General features: G+C 40.8%; 1 protein-coding gene across 2 annotated transcripts in view; it reads right to left on the bottom strand.

Annotated features, from left to right (window-relative positions):
* The window catches only part of wnt9a (wingless-type MMTV integration site family, member 9A), an 84,091-nt gene that overhangs the window by 10,368 nt on the left and 58,003 nt on the right, over positions 1-15,720 (bottom strand). The window lies entirely within an intron of this gene.

Genomic DNA, 15,720 nt, shown 5'->3' with positions numbered 1-15,720 from the left:
TCATTCCATATATGCACCACCCTCTCTGTGAAACTGTTGCCCCTTAGGTCTCTTTTATATCTTTCCCCTCTCACCCTAAACCTATGCCCTCTCGTTCTGGACTCCCCCACCCCAGGGAAAAGACTTTGTCTATTTATATTATCCATGCCCCTCATGATTTTATAAACCTTTCAGGTCACCCCCCTCAGCCTCCGATGCTCCAGAGAAAACAGCCCCACCCTATTCAGCCTCATCTTATAGCTCAACTCCTCCAACCCTGGCAATATCCTTGGAAATCTTTTCTGAATCCTTTCAAGTTTCATAGCATCCTTCCGATAGGAAGACCAGAATTGCACACAATATTTAAAAAATGGCCTAACTAATGTCCTGTTCAGCCACAAATGACCTCCCAACCTCTATACTCAATACTCTGATCAATAAAGGAAAGCATACCAAATGCCTTCTTCACCATCCTATCTACTTGTGACTGTACTTTCAAGGAACTATGAACCTGCACCACAAGGTCTCTTTGTTCAGCAACACTCCCTAGGACCTTACCATTAAGCGTATAAGTCCTGCTGATTTGCTTTTCCAAAATGCAGCATCTCGCATTTATCTAAATTAAACTCCACCTGCCACTCCTCAGCCCATTGCCCCATTTGGTCAAGATCCTGGTGTACTCTGAGGTAATCTTCTTCACTCTCCACTCCACCTCCAATTTTGGTGTCATCTGCAAACTTACTAACTATACCTCTTATGTTCACATCCAAATCATTTTGTTATTTATATAGGTGTAATGGACCCAGCACCGATCCTTGTAGCACTCCAATGGTCACAGGCCTCCAGTCTGAAAAGTAACCCTTCACCACCACCCTCTGACTTCTAACTTCAAGCCAGTTCTGCATCAGATGGCTAGTCCTCCCTATATTCCATGAGATCAAACCTTGCTAATCAGTCTCCCATGGGAACCTTGTCGAACGTCTTACTGAAGTCGATATAGATCATGTCCACTTGCTCTGCCCTCATCAAGCTTCTTTGTTACTTCTTCAAAAGACTCAATCAAGTTCACGAGACATGCTTTTCCCCGCACAAAACCATGCTGACTATCTCTAATTAGTGCTTGCCTTTCCAACGTTGTGGTTTCTAAATTTATAATAACTCGGTGTGAAGAAATAACTCTTCATCTCACCATTAGTTCTTTTGTTAATTATATTCAGTGTCTTTTGGTTATTAATCCTTGGCTAATAGAAACAATTTATCTCTGCCCACTCTATCAAAACTAATTTTGAACATCTTGCTACATCTCCTATTAACAGTTATTGACTACAAGAGAACAATCCCAGCTTTTGTACCCTCTGCAAAATAATTGAAGTTCCTCGTACCTCCTGTAATTCTGGTAAGCTTCCTCTGAATCTTCTCCAAGGCTTTGACATCCTTTCTATAGTGTGATGCCCAGAATTGGATACAATACTCTAACTGTGCTGTAACCTATGATTTATAGAAGTTTACCATAACTTCCTCAGAGAGGTTGTTCTAAAAAAACTACTTCATTTCAAAATATTTATGGTAGTAGTTTTTTTGTGAGAATTCTCCCTGAAGTCTACAGTTAATTTAACAGATTATTGGTAGAAGCATAAGTGGTCAGTAATGCCAATTTCTCCAGAACTTCCAAATATCTTTGTAAAAGTTCATATTGTACTTAGTAGTGAGAAATTTTTAACATCAGGAAATTAAACTTTTGTCAGTCTCAAATATTATTAAGTAGGATGGTTAAAAGAATATTAAAACTCACTCTATGCTGCAACAAGAAACAGTTGCATTTATTTAGCATCTTTCATAACATTAGGATATCTAACAACACATCACAGCCGAATAGGTTAATTTTGAAACATAGACTCCAACAGAGCAGTTATTCAATACATGGTAATGTCTGAAAGATAGCAGTGAGAGAAACAACTGTTTAGTGACGGCCAATGAGAGAGTAATATTTGTTAAGCTACCTGTGGACATCCTTCTTTTTTGAGTTATGCTACTTGATTTCTTACGTTCATGTAAGATTTTTATTTTCTTACGTGAAATGAGTTTTGTTTCTTTTTAATCCTGTCAGCCCAGACTCAAATCAAGTTCATAGAGATGGAAGACCAATGTCAGACTGAAAACATAACCCTACTCATTTTCACAATAGAAAGACAGAGATTCTAAGATGTTTCAATTTCAGGATATAAGCCAACTTTCAGAAACATGTCAAAGTAAAAAATTGTTTCAAAAAGACCAACTCACTCACATCGATCTCAGTTTCAGCTTCTCATGCATACATAACTCAATGCCTGCTATTGTGGAATCATTGAAAGATTACAGCACAGAAAGGAGCCATTCAGCCTATCAGTTTGTGCCAGCTCTCTGCAGGTACACTTCCAATTAGTCCTCCTTCCCACTTTTATCCCAAAGCCTTCTAAATTGTTACTTTTAAAGATAACTTTACAATTCACTTTTTAAAAGCCGCAGTTGAATCTGCCTCCACCACTCTCAGACAACAACTTCCAGATGTTAAGAACTCACCGTGTAAACGTGTTCTCATGTTGCCTCTGGTGCTTTTACCATTCATGTTACATTGATGTGCCCTACTTCTCAAGCCTTCTAATAATATGATCAATTTCTCTCCATTCCCTCTGTCTAGACTCCTCGTGAACATTTTTATTTTAACTTCTTGGGTGTTCTCCGAGGAGAACAGCCCAAGTTTTCTCCAATCTATCGATGTAATCAAAATTCCTAATCCTGTGAACTGTTCTTCTAAATCTGTTCTGCCACCATCACTACCTTCCTAAAGTGTTGTGTACAAAACTGGACTGAACTGAGGCTGAATAGCAAGATAGGAACAGGAGTAGGCCATTCAGCCCATTGAGTCTGCTCCACCATTTAATATGATCCTGGCTGATCAAACATTCCATTGCCTTTTACTCAGACAATGTCATAACCTCTATGTTAAAAGACTGAGCTGCCATAGCCCTCTGAGGTACAGAAATTCAAAGATTCATCACCCTCCAACTGAAATGAAATCTCATCGCAGTCCTAAATCATACTTTTGATTTCAGTACTAATTAACAAGGACACCCAAGTCGCTTTGCACATCTATAATTTCCAAATTCTCACCATTTAATAAGTATTCTGCACTTCTGTTCTTCGTACCAAAGAGGACAATCTCACATTTTTCCATATTACATTCCATCTGTTACTTTTTTGTTCAATTACTAGAGGAATATAGGCCAAGTGCTGGCAACTGGGACGAGATTAATTTAAGATAACTGTTCAGCATGGACGAGTTGGACCGAAGGATCTGTACATCTCTATACCTCTACACACCTGTTTAAATCCTCTTGAAAACATTTTACATTTTCCTCACAACGTACATTCTTGCTTAACTTGGTATCAACTGCAAATTCGGAAATATTATATTTCCCATGTCAAAATTATTGTATACATTATCAACATCTGAGGATCAAAGTTCTGATCCTTCTCGTACCCCACTAGTCATAGCCTACCAATACAAATATGGTCCAATTATTCCTACTCTGTTTTCAAACTTCTGGCCAATTCTTAATTCAGGTCAGTACATTACCTTCTATATCATGTGCTTTAACTTTGACTCAGGTGACATTAAAAATATGGAGAAATATACTCGGGCCACGACTCGGTATTACTTACAGGGGAACTTGTCAGTCTTACACAAAAGCTTCAATCTGCAATTTGAGATGGAGAGGGTACAATCGGAAGTGACAATATTTCTGTTAAATAAAGGGAACTATGGAGCTATGAGGGAGGAGCTGGCCAAAGTTCAATGGTGCAATACATTAGCAGGGATGACAGTGGAGGAACAATGGCAGATATTTCTGTGTATAATGCAGAAGTTGCAGGATCAGTTCATTCCAAAAAGGAAGAAAGATCCTAGGAGGAGGCATGGGTGGCCGTGGCTGACGAGGGAAGTTAAGAAACATATAAAGTTAAAAAAGAAAAAGTATAACATAGCAAAGATAAGTGGGAAAACGGAGGACTGGGAAGCTTTTAAAGAACAACAGAGGATTACTAAGAAGGCAATACGCAGAGAAAAAATGAGGTACGAAGGTAAACTGGCCAATAATATAAAGGAGGATAGTAAAAGTTTTTTTAGGTATGTGAAAGGCAAAAAAAATGGTTAAGACTAAAATTGAGCCCTTGAAGACAGAAACAGGGCAATATATTATAGGGAACAAAGAAATGGCAGAAGAATTGAATTGGTACTTCAGATCTGTGTTCACTGGGGAAGACACAAGCAATCTCCCAGAGGTAACAGTGGTTGAAGGACCTGAACTTAAGGGAATTTATATTTGCCAGGAATTGGTGTTAGAGAGACTGTTAGGTCTGAAGGTTGATAAGTCCCCGGTGCCTGATGGTCTATATCCCAGGGTACTGAAGGAGGTGGCTCGAGAAATCGTGGATGCGTTGGTGATTATTTTCCAGAGTTCAATAGATTCGGGATTAGTTCCTGCAGATTGGAGGGTGGCTAATGTTGTACCACTTTTGAAGAAAGGTGGGAGAGAGAAAATAGGAAATTATAGACCAGTTAGTCTGACCTTAGTGGTGGGAAAGATGCTGGAGTCTGTTATAAAGGATGAAATTACGACACATCTGGATAGTAGTAACAGGATAGGTCAGAGTCAGCATGGATTTATGAAGGGAAAATCATGCTTGACTAATCTTCTTGAATTTTTTGAGGATGTAACTATGAAGATGGACAAGGGAGGTCCAGTAGATGTAGTGTACCTGGACTTTCAGAAAGCTTTTGATAAAGTCCCACATAGTGAGCAAATGTCTTAGTGAGCAAATTTGGGCTCATGGTATTGGGGGCAAAGTACTAACTTGGATTGAAAGTTGGTTGGCTGATAGGAAACAAAGAGTAGTGATAAACGGCTCCATTTCGGAATGGCAGGCAGTGACCAGTGGGGTACCGCAGGGATCAGTACTGGGACCGCAGCTTTTTACAATATATGCTAATGATATAGAAGATGGTATTAGCAATAACATTAGCAAATTTGCTGATGATACTAAGCTGGGTGACAGGGTGAAATGTGATGAGGATGTTATGAGATTACAGGGTGACCTGGACAAGTTAGGTGAGTGGTCAGATGCATGGCAGATGCAGTTTAATGTGGATAAATGTATGGTTATCCACTTTGGTGGCAAGAACAGGAAGGCAGATTGCTACCTCAATGGAATCAATTTAGGTAAAGGGGCAGTACAGAGAGATCTGAGTGTTCTTGTACACCAGTCAATGAAGGTAAGCATGCAGGTACAGCACGTAGTGAAGAAGGCTAATAGCATGCTGGCCTTCATAACAAGAGGGATTGAGTATAGAAGCAAAGAGGTTCTTCTTCAGCTGTACCGGGCCCTGGTGAGACCACACCTGGAGTACTGTGTGCAGTTCTGGTCTCCAAATTTGAGGAAAGACATTCTGGCTATTGAGGGAGTGCAGCATAGGCTCATGAGGTCAATTCCTGGAATGGCGGGATTACCTTACACTGAAAGACTGGAGCGACTGGGCTTGTATACCCTTGAGTTTAGAAGACTGAGAGGGGATCTGATTGAGACATATAAGATTATAAAGGATTGGACAATCTGGAGGCAGGAAACATGTTTCCGCTGATGGGTGAGTGCCGAACCAGAGGACACAGCTTAAAAATACAGGGTAGACCATTTAGGACAGAGATGAGGAGAAACTTCTTCACCCAGAGAGTGGTGGCTGTGTGGAATGCTTTGCCCCACAGGGCAATGGAGGCCCAGTCTCTGGATTCATTTAAGAACGATTTGGATAGAGCTCTCAAGGATTGTGAAATCAAGGGTTATGGAGATAAGGCAGGAACAGGATACTGATAAAGGATGATCAGCCATGATCATATTGAATGGTGGTGCAGGCTCGAAGGGCAGAATGGCCTACTCCTGCACCTATTGTCTATTGTCTATTTAGGAACACCTATAAGATATTTGGATTCTTAATCCTACTCCACCCATAAGAGCATGGCTAATGTAATAGTGGCCTTATCTCTACATTGCTGCTTATTTTAAACCTTTTGACTTCCTTGTTACTCAAGAATCAATGTGCCTTTGCCTTAAAAATGCTCAATGGCCCGGCCTTCCCTTCCATCACTGTCTGGGGAAGAGTTCCAAGACTCAACCCTCAGAGAGAAAACAAATCTCAGCTTTATTTTAAATAGGTGGCACCTTATTTTCAAACTGCGTACTCTAGTTGTAGTCTGTCCAACAAGTTTAAATGACCTTTCAGCACCCTCCTGTCTGGTCCCCTCAGGATTGTACATTTTTCAATAAAATCATCTCTCATTCTTCTCAACTCCAATGGATATGTGCTCAACCAATAAGATAATATCCAACCCCATTCCAAGAATCAGTAGAGCAATGGCATTATTATACATCTACTGTCCTTGTTCTAAATGGTAGAGGTTGCAGATTCTAAGGTTGGCTGTAGGGCAGTCATAGTGGCAGAGAGCTTGGAAATTTGAGGTTACACATTGCTTCAGTCACCCAGTTTGTAAGTGAAGCTCACTACATCCTTTGTCAAAATAAATAAGGAAGGGGCAATGAATGCGGCTTCCAAGCAATTGCCACTCCCTGAGAACAGACACAAACATTAAATAGTTTTATAGTGGAGTCATTGCATCCTTTGGACTACAGAGAAAAAAATGTGACACAAGTACTCAAGTCTTTTGTTTGCACACAGAAGTGTGGAATTTCAATACAAAAATATTGTTTATAAAATGCAGTCAACGTTAGTTTTGGGAACAAATGAGAGACTCTTATGATCCCCAACCAAGCTGAAAATGAAAGCTGGCACAAATCAACAGAAATTCCACTTGCAATTGCTTTAAATTTACATAGGTTAGTGATGCTGAAAGAGTTAATGTGGTGTGTGAACATTGAGTTTTATTTGCTGTCAAATTTACATTACTTCCCCTCTACCCCCATGCTCCCGATGGACTGCTCCACTGATGATGTCATGAGTTGACTCTCTGCCATGCTCTGTGTATTATCTGTTAACCCCATGACATCATCCAGTGGAAAAGTCTGTCTGAAAAACAGGGGAATAGCATTTGGCACAGTGATTTAAGGTGTTGATCTGACTTTTAGAAGATTTAACTAAAGGAGATATTCCCTTTCATTTTGCCCACCATTTATCTTTGGGCTACGTTATTCAGCACAAAAAGCTCAAATTCCCTTGCTAAAGACAATCATGTTGAATCTGTCAAATCAGTGTACCACTTCTAAACTCAAGTGAATACAAGCAAAGCTCATGTAGCTTGCCCTCAATTTAGCCCTATAAGGCCTGGTATCAGTCTGGGTAATGAGCTCTGTATCCCCAACCCTCCTGCAAGACTAGCAAATTGTTCCTAATGTTTTATGAATGTAATACTCCAGGACTTAGAGGTGCCAGTGTTGGACTAAGGCAGACAAAGTTAAAAATCTAGCTTCCAAATAAACCTGTTGGACTATAACCTGGTGTTGTGTGATTTTTAACTTTGTAATACTCCAGCTAAGACATGACCAAGGCTTTTTAAAACTGAAACATCACGCTCTCGACTTTAAATTCAAAACCTCTTCAAATTAAGGCCAGCATCCCAAGAATCATTTTTGATGGATTTTGTTTTGTCTTTGTCTATGTATTTTAATGATTTGCATACATGAGCACCTAAATCTTTTACAGCTCCTAGTCTTTCATCATTAAGAAAAATTCCAATTTGCTTTGCTCAGATCCAAAGTACACTTCTCCACATTGAACTCCATGTGCTACTCACTTAAGTCTCTCTACTTCTGGTCTCCTATATCAAAATTTGACCATGCCTTATGATTCGATTTGTCCACTGGTTGGAGAGTCCCAATCAGCTCCGAGAGAGAGGCCCAATGAATGTAATTGGACCTTCCCTATAGTGAGAGCATCCCGCTGTAGTGTGTTGCTGACCAGAGGTTGGTCCTGGTAATGCAAGATCAACAAGGCCCCCAAGCCAAAAATGAGCTAGGATGGGTCAGGGCTGTCAAGAGGGCATCATGGGGAGGGGAGCTGAACCATTGGAGACAATGGCAGGGATTGGCTTGTAGCTGTCAATTCCTTCCTCAATTTCCAGATTCTCAAATAGGCACTGAATACTTAATAACAAGGGAACTAATGCCTTATGAAACAGTGACAAACCCAGCAGGACTGCTTTGGAGAGATACAGGAGAATTATGCAGCTCCCCTTTGATCCCAAATCATCACTAAATCATCAGATATAATTGGTGTCAATTAGCTTGTAAATGAATTTAGTTGACATCTGTGCCAGCAGATAGGATCCCTGTATTGAGCACTTCCCACCTCCAATTTTACCAAATGTGAATACTCTAGCACAAACTGTCCCCGATTCCAGCAATCGAGCCCATTCCAACAAACTCAGTTAAATTCTGCTCAAAATGTCTGAATTACTACTCTAGTTCCATCACCGAGGAAAGTCCTCAGTACTATCTCTCTCATCAGTTCGATGAGGAAACGCTTTTTCATTCGGAAGACGGTAGATGTCTATAATTTGCTGCTAAATTTGATGGTTCAGGCAGAAACCCTCAAAAAGGAATCTCAATCTGCACTGGAAGTGTTGCCACCTGCAAAGCTACATGCCAAGGGCTGGCAAGTAGGCATCTAGGTTATTCAGTTGGCACAAACACAAGGGATTGAATGTTCTCTTTCTGTGACTACTCCATGATCCTAGTTACTGCATAATTGGTTATACTAAAACATTCTCAGGGTTTCTAAGTACAGGTAAACCAAGGGTCCTGGTGCTACCTAAACTGCTTCTAATGTTAGTTTCCTTGCTTTTGTGTCAGAAGGCTGTGGTTTTGTTATCTTCTCCACAATGCGACCTCAAAAGTCAAGACTGACTCTCCACAATATTTTGAATGAATAAATGATTGAATGGTTTTATAGTCATGTGTATTTTACAAATGTGGAATACAATAAAATACAGTGAAAAGCTTTCATTCATTGCTATGATAATGGCACCATTCTGACAGTTGTAAAGTTAAGAGGAAAAGGAAAAGGTATAGCTTAAGGAGAAAGTCCATCTATGGTCAAATTCTGAGCATGTTCAGAACCACCACTACCTCACCGCCATCTACATCAGACCCAACAAAGTTGCCAATCCTCAGGCACCATCTTTCACCAATTCACGTCAGCTGCCACCTTGCTAATGTCTGCGCCTTGAAGAGCTGTGACATTGTGAGAGGAGCTGTCTTTCCAATGAGATGCAAAACCAAGGTCCAGTCTGCCTTCTCACGTGGGCACAAAAAGTACCATGGCAGTATTTCAAAGAAGAGTTGTCCCAGATGACTTGGCCAGTATTTATTTCTCAACCAATATCATAAAAGCAGATTACCTGAACATTGCTATTTGTGTGGTTTATGTGGGTTTGCCATGTTATTGTCGTTACATAGGTCAGGCAAAAGTGGTAGTCATCTTGCATTCAGAAAAATGCTGCAATCAACATGGAGATGAACACATTCATTTATATGGTGGAGGAATGATGGTCAGGGTATATAGAAAGCTCAGTGTCTTATTTAAACAAAGCCATGACTTACCAGCAATCCACCTGGGCCACTGGCGATTCAATCAGTTATCAGCAATATTCTGCCTTCAGTATTGCTGAACTCCCTCAGCACACTAATGTAAGGTCAGGTCAGATTGTGAACTCTCCGTATGGGAATTAAGTCCATGACCTTCTGGACCTGACAGGAGAGTGCTTTCAACTGAGCCAAGATGACACATATGTATCAGTTGTGCCAAACATGCTGTCAGGCCACCACCAATATCACTATAAACGAATCCATAGGGGTTGACAGAGATGAATGGAGCTCTTTTCAGTCATCGCTTTTGCTCTCCTCTCTGGCAGCAATGGGCCTTCAATTGGCACTGTCTCACTGAGAAGTTGGATAGAAATCCAATTGTGCAACCGGCAGCAGACTGTGTACATTCCCTTGCTATTCCATTGAATAACATTGAACTACTGAAATACTAGAGCATTAATGCAGAATTGTGTGGCTATCAATCAGGGACTGACTTTGACAAAAGCATCAATGGGAAATAATACCCAGGAACACATTTACTTTTTTAAAAAACAATTCATTTTGGCGATATGAGAGAAACTGGCAAGGCCAGTGTAGTTTGACCGTTCCCAGTTTCTATGACTGAGTGATTTGTCGGACACCTGCAGAGGACAGTTTAGAGTCAACTACAATGATGCAGTACTGAAATTATATGCAGGCCAGATGGAGTAAGAACAGCGGATTTCCTTGGCTAAAACAATAAAAGCTAACAGTTGAAGTTTTTACACCCCCAACTGTCAAGGGAGTCAAAGGTTAGAGTGGGGCAGACAGGAAATTGTAGTTGAGATCACAACCTGATCAGCCATGATCTTATTGAATGGAGAAGCAGGAATGAATAACAAAAGGCTTGAATGGCCTACATCTGCTCCTATGTGCCTGGAAAACAGGCTGGCAGCTTCATGGTCACCTTAATGAATACCATAAAGTTTTAATTGTCAGAATTGTTTAAAACTGAACGTAAAGTCTCAAACTGCTTTGGCCTAATTGTGAGCTCAAATTCTCCATATACTTCATCCAGGTCTCTCAAATGTTTAGCTCAGTTATTAGTAAACACCTATACTCTACTTAAAATAATTGTAAGTGCATTCTAGTTAAAAAGGTGATTGATGCTACCTTAAGGAGGTAACGATCTTTTAATTAGTCCAATGTGGACTGCATGCTAGAGGTTATTGCAGATGTTGGTCAGCCCCAGGAAAAACGTGGTGAGTATCTCACTTCTACATCATATGTATTGAGAAACATATGCAGACTTTTCTTCTAAACTCCCTAACATGTTTTTATTCCATACTTCAAATCTTCACTATTTAAATGTGTGATGCATTCTTAGTCCAGTTCAGAGTGGGCATAGATCCATAGCACAAAATATTTGCTTCATTTAGTAGTGGCTCATAAGATAACAGAGGGGTAACACATGGTATGGATGAGAAATGGATTTAGCACAGTGGGAGGAGACAAAATTTCACTGGTATAGTAATGCATGTTCATCAGGCCTAGATCATGTACAGTACTGGACTGATAAATGGCAAGTAACATTCACATCACACAAATGCCAGGCTATGACCATCACCAACAAGAGAGAATCCAACCACCACCTCCTTGACACTCAATGGTGTTACCATCACTGAATTCCCCACTATCAACATTCCGGGAGTTATAATTGATCAGAAACTCAACTGGACTCACCACATAAACACAGTGGCTACAAGACCTGGTAAGAAGCTAGGAATACTGCACAAGTAACTCAGCTCCTGACTCCCCAAAGCCTGTCCACCATCTACAAGGTGCAAGTCAGCAATGTAATGTAATACTCCCCCCTTGCCTGGATGTGTGCAGCCCCCAAAACACTGAAGAAGCTTGACACCATCCAGGGCAAAGCAGCCCGCTTGACTGGCACTGCGTCCACAAGCATCCCCTCCCTCCACCACTCACGCTCATTAGCAACAGTGCATACTATCTACAAGATGGACTGCAAAAATTCACCAAAGATCCTCAGACAGCATCTTCCAAACCCAAGAATACTTCCATCTAGAAGGACAAGGGCAGCACATTAATGAGAACACCACCACCTTGATGTTCCACTCCAAGTCACTCACTGTCCTGACTTGGAAATATATCAGCATTCCTTCACTGTTGCTGGGTCAAAATCCTGCAATTCTCTCCCTAATGGCATTGTGGGTCAACCCACAGCAGTGGACTGCAGTGGTTTAAGAAGGAGCTCACCACCACTTTCTCAAGGGCAACTAGGGATGGGCAATAAATGCTGGTCAGCCATGAACACCCGCACCCCACAAAATGAATAAATAAAAAAAGACAAAGGCAAAGAGGGACTTGGCTTACAATGTGCAAACTGGTCTCAAAATTGATTGGAAAGGCTGGGATTTCTTTTCATTGGACTGTAGGAGATTGAGGGGTGACTTTATTGAGGTTTATAAAATCATGAGGGACATGGATAAGGTGAATGACAAGTGTCTTTTCCCTGGGGTGTGGGAGCTCAGAACTAGGGGGAATATTTTTAAGATGAGAGGAGAAAGATTTAAAAAGGACATAAGGGACAACTTTTAAAAAAAAACAGAGTGATTCATGTGTGGAATGAACTGCCAGAAAGTGGTTGATGCAGGTACAGTTACATTTAAAAGACATTTGGATCAGTTCATGAATAGGAAGGATTTAGAGGGATATGGGCCAAGTGCAGGCAGGTGGGACTAGTTTAGTTTGGGAACACGGTCGGTGTGGACTAGTTGGACCGAAGGGTCTGTTTCCATGCTGTATGATTTTCCGACATACAAAGCACTTGTTGGAGATTAGTTCTGTTCTGAGAGTGAGCTGTTCATGTGTGGGTGGTCTACAGTTCTAATTCCATGATTAAACACAGGAGAGTTGGATTTCTGAGTGCCTACTCCTAAGCAAAGATTAGAGGTTTTTACTTGAAATGAGACATAGGTGCTTTGGAGAAAGAGAATACATGATGCACAGCAGTTGAGTTGGCATTCTACAGCAACCCACAATGTTTTGATGAGGAATGTAAAAACATTGCAGAGTGTATATATATATGAAATATAAGTATAACATTGCATTAAGCTATCACAATATTGGTAAGGTTAGGGAAGTCATAGTTTGAATGTGGAGGCATTTTCACCTCAGACTGCCATTAACTCATGTCCTGAATTAGAAAAGACTTCCAGTTACACTGGGATTAATGCTCCTTTGCAGCTGCCTTTTTCTCAGGGAAAGAACAGAATGAGAGAGTGTACTTCAGAAGAGAAAAGACTTTTTTTTTTCCACAAATCACTATTTGAGAGCTGGAATTCAACGCTGACACAAAAAAAAACTGAAGAGGATCTTCTTTATTACTTCATCCTCACTCCAGACAAGCCCTTCATTCACAATGAGTTGAAACTCATTGAAAGTACTTACAGGCATTCAAACCCAGAGCATCTGTGCTGCATAGTATTGGGTTATGCCTTTGCTCATGCTCTTAAGATAAAATATACATGTAAGAAGCAAACAGAGGGAGAGGACAAAAAGAACACTCATGGATTGATTAGAGAAATATGGAGTGAAATACAGAGGTGGAAAAATGGAGGTAGAGAGAAATGAAAAATCAGAGAGACAAAAAAAACTATAGGCAAGATAGAAAGAAGGCTAGAGAAGAATTTTAAAGAGGGCAGAATTTTCTGTTGTTCTTCAAGCCGTTATGGAGGTGGGCCAAACTGCAGGAGCAACTTTGCATGGAGATAAGTCAGGTTTTCTCAATCAATTACATCCCTCTTCACATGTGTACAGGCAAAAAAAGCCACATTTTATGGCCAGGAAGTTCTGTGCTGGGACATTTTTGGACTCCAACATTAATGCACCATATTTAAAAGGCACTGGGACAGCCCTTCGCTCTCCGCACACCAGCAGCATCACTCCATCTCTGCTCATCACCCCACACTCCCACCAAGATATCAGAGACCAGCATCATACTTTAGTCATACCTTCCTAAAGAGACTATCCAGGAGAGAAGGGTAAATTCAATTCCCTAGTTTTGGTAACAGGCCAGTTCGACTGATGGAGACAGCCTGGACTGAGGTGGCTGCAGAGGGCAGCACCCCTGGGATCCAGTGCTTCTAGAGGATTAATGATCTACTGTGCTCTGCCAGAACTTACCACTGTCTACTCAATCCTTTATGGCCCTGTAAATGTGAATGAGCACTATAAGGACGACACTTCAGAGGACTGTCACACAGGAGGTTGGATTCTGGCACCTGTGTCAGGATTTCACGCTCAAAAAAAAGAGCAGCAGTATTCAGGTGTTCATGCACCATCAGGTCACTGACCTTTTCATTATAACAAGCAGAACTTGCGCATCTGATATCTTTTCACCAAAGGCTTGCATGGAACAAGGACATCTTGTACCATGGTCGCACTTTAAGGGTACGAGAATTCTCTGCTAGAGAACGCTGTGAAGCCAAAACATCTTAGTTCTTTGGGCTGAAGGGATCAAAGAGCATGGAGAGAAAGCAAGAACAGGGTTCTGAGTTCAGCCACAATCATATTGAATGGTGGAGCAGGCTCGAAGGGCTGCATAACCTACTTCAACTTTTTGTTTATAGGATGGAATTACAAAAGACGGACTTTTGGGTTGAGCCCCTTTTTAGTTCGGTCCTACTTGTCTGACCCAGTAAGGTTTGGCGATGTCAGCCAGAGTGGCTGCCTCACTTGGGCTTTCTTGTTACCCCTTGCAGGCTTCACTGTTAATACTCTTAAATGTTAAGAAAAATAACCCAGACTGCATATGATTGACATTTTGAGCGGATCAATATGGAGAGGTTTTACCCTGACACTAAGCATTTGCATATTGAAACGCCTTGATTATGAAAGAGTCAAATAGCTAAAGGTGTTGGATTCATCAGAGTTTGAAGCAAAAGTTTACTAGGGAGAAGCCGCGTTTATGTTAGACATGAATTCAGGAATGTCTTCCAGTTTTGACAAGCAAGACTATGCCGAGGAACATAATTCTGACCCTGTGAGATGTTTGTAACATAATATGAAATCAAAACAGGTTTTTGATCATGACAGATAGGAAGTTGATCAGCCAGAGAAGTTCTTCATACTTAACAGCACACCTTTAACATGCTGTCGGGAATCTGATTGCATGTCTCCCACCCAATTAGATTCCCTACCCTCATTTCTACAAGCTCTGCGCTGCCTTAGAATTATCTCCCAAAAGTGATGAAAAAATATAAAAGATAAATAGAGATACAGGATGGGGAGAGAGAGAGACCAAAATGAAGGCAAACAGACGAAGAACGGGAGACAGAGAGAGAGAGAAAAGAGAATATATGGAAAGATTGACAGATGGAGCAAAAAACAGGATACAGAAATGAAAAACGAAAATCTTAAGTGACATTCAGTTCAAATGAGGAAGAAAGACATGCAGAAGAAGAAAAACAAGGTAATGGTTTAACGGAAAGTGAGGGAAAAGAAAAAAAAATCAGAAGGGAGAAAAAACAAGTAAAGATTGAGGAAGAATTTGGAAGAAAAGGAAGCAGAGAATTCCAGCTGGCTGCTTCAATATTGAATTTCACTTCCTGATTATATACACCTGCCCATTTTGTTTGAAAAATGATCATTTTCTCTTAAAGCAGTGTGAGTAGAAGACACTAGCAAAAGCTAGCTTGCCCAGTCTGTGGGAATAGATGGGCCCTTGGAGTTGGCTCATCATTTTTGCGGTGATGGAAAATCGAGATACCGGAGGTGGGATTCACAAAAATGTGAATGCTCTATAGACTGGATTAGACATTTGCCTCCAAGTCAGACGGTCATGGGTTCACGTCCCACTCCAGAGATTTGAGCACAAACTCTTGGCTGATATTTCAGCACGGCACTGTCTGAGGTGTCACCTTTCGATGGGATGTTAAAGCAAAGCTCTTTCTGCCCTCTCAATTGAATGTAAAGGTTCCCATGGTACTATTTTGAAGAAGGGCAAGAGTTCTCATCAGTATCATTTACAATATTTAAGGTCAGATCAACATGTCTGAAATATTTCTAATTATTGTTTATGGAGCCCTGCTGTTCACAAGTTAGCTT

The sequence above is a fragment of the Chiloscyllium plagiosum genome, unplaced genomic scaffold (assembly GCF_037043375.1).
Source record: "Chiloscyllium plagiosum isolate Xiang-an unplaced genomic scaffold, Cpla_swu_hap1 HiC_scaffold_4, whole genome shotgun sequence".
Taxonomy (NCBI): domain Eukaryota; kingdom Metazoa; phylum Chordata; class Chondrichthyes; order Orectolobiformes; family Hemiscylliidae; genus Chiloscyllium; species Chiloscyllium plagiosum.
This window is presented reverse-complemented; position numbering and strand designations above follow the sequence as displayed.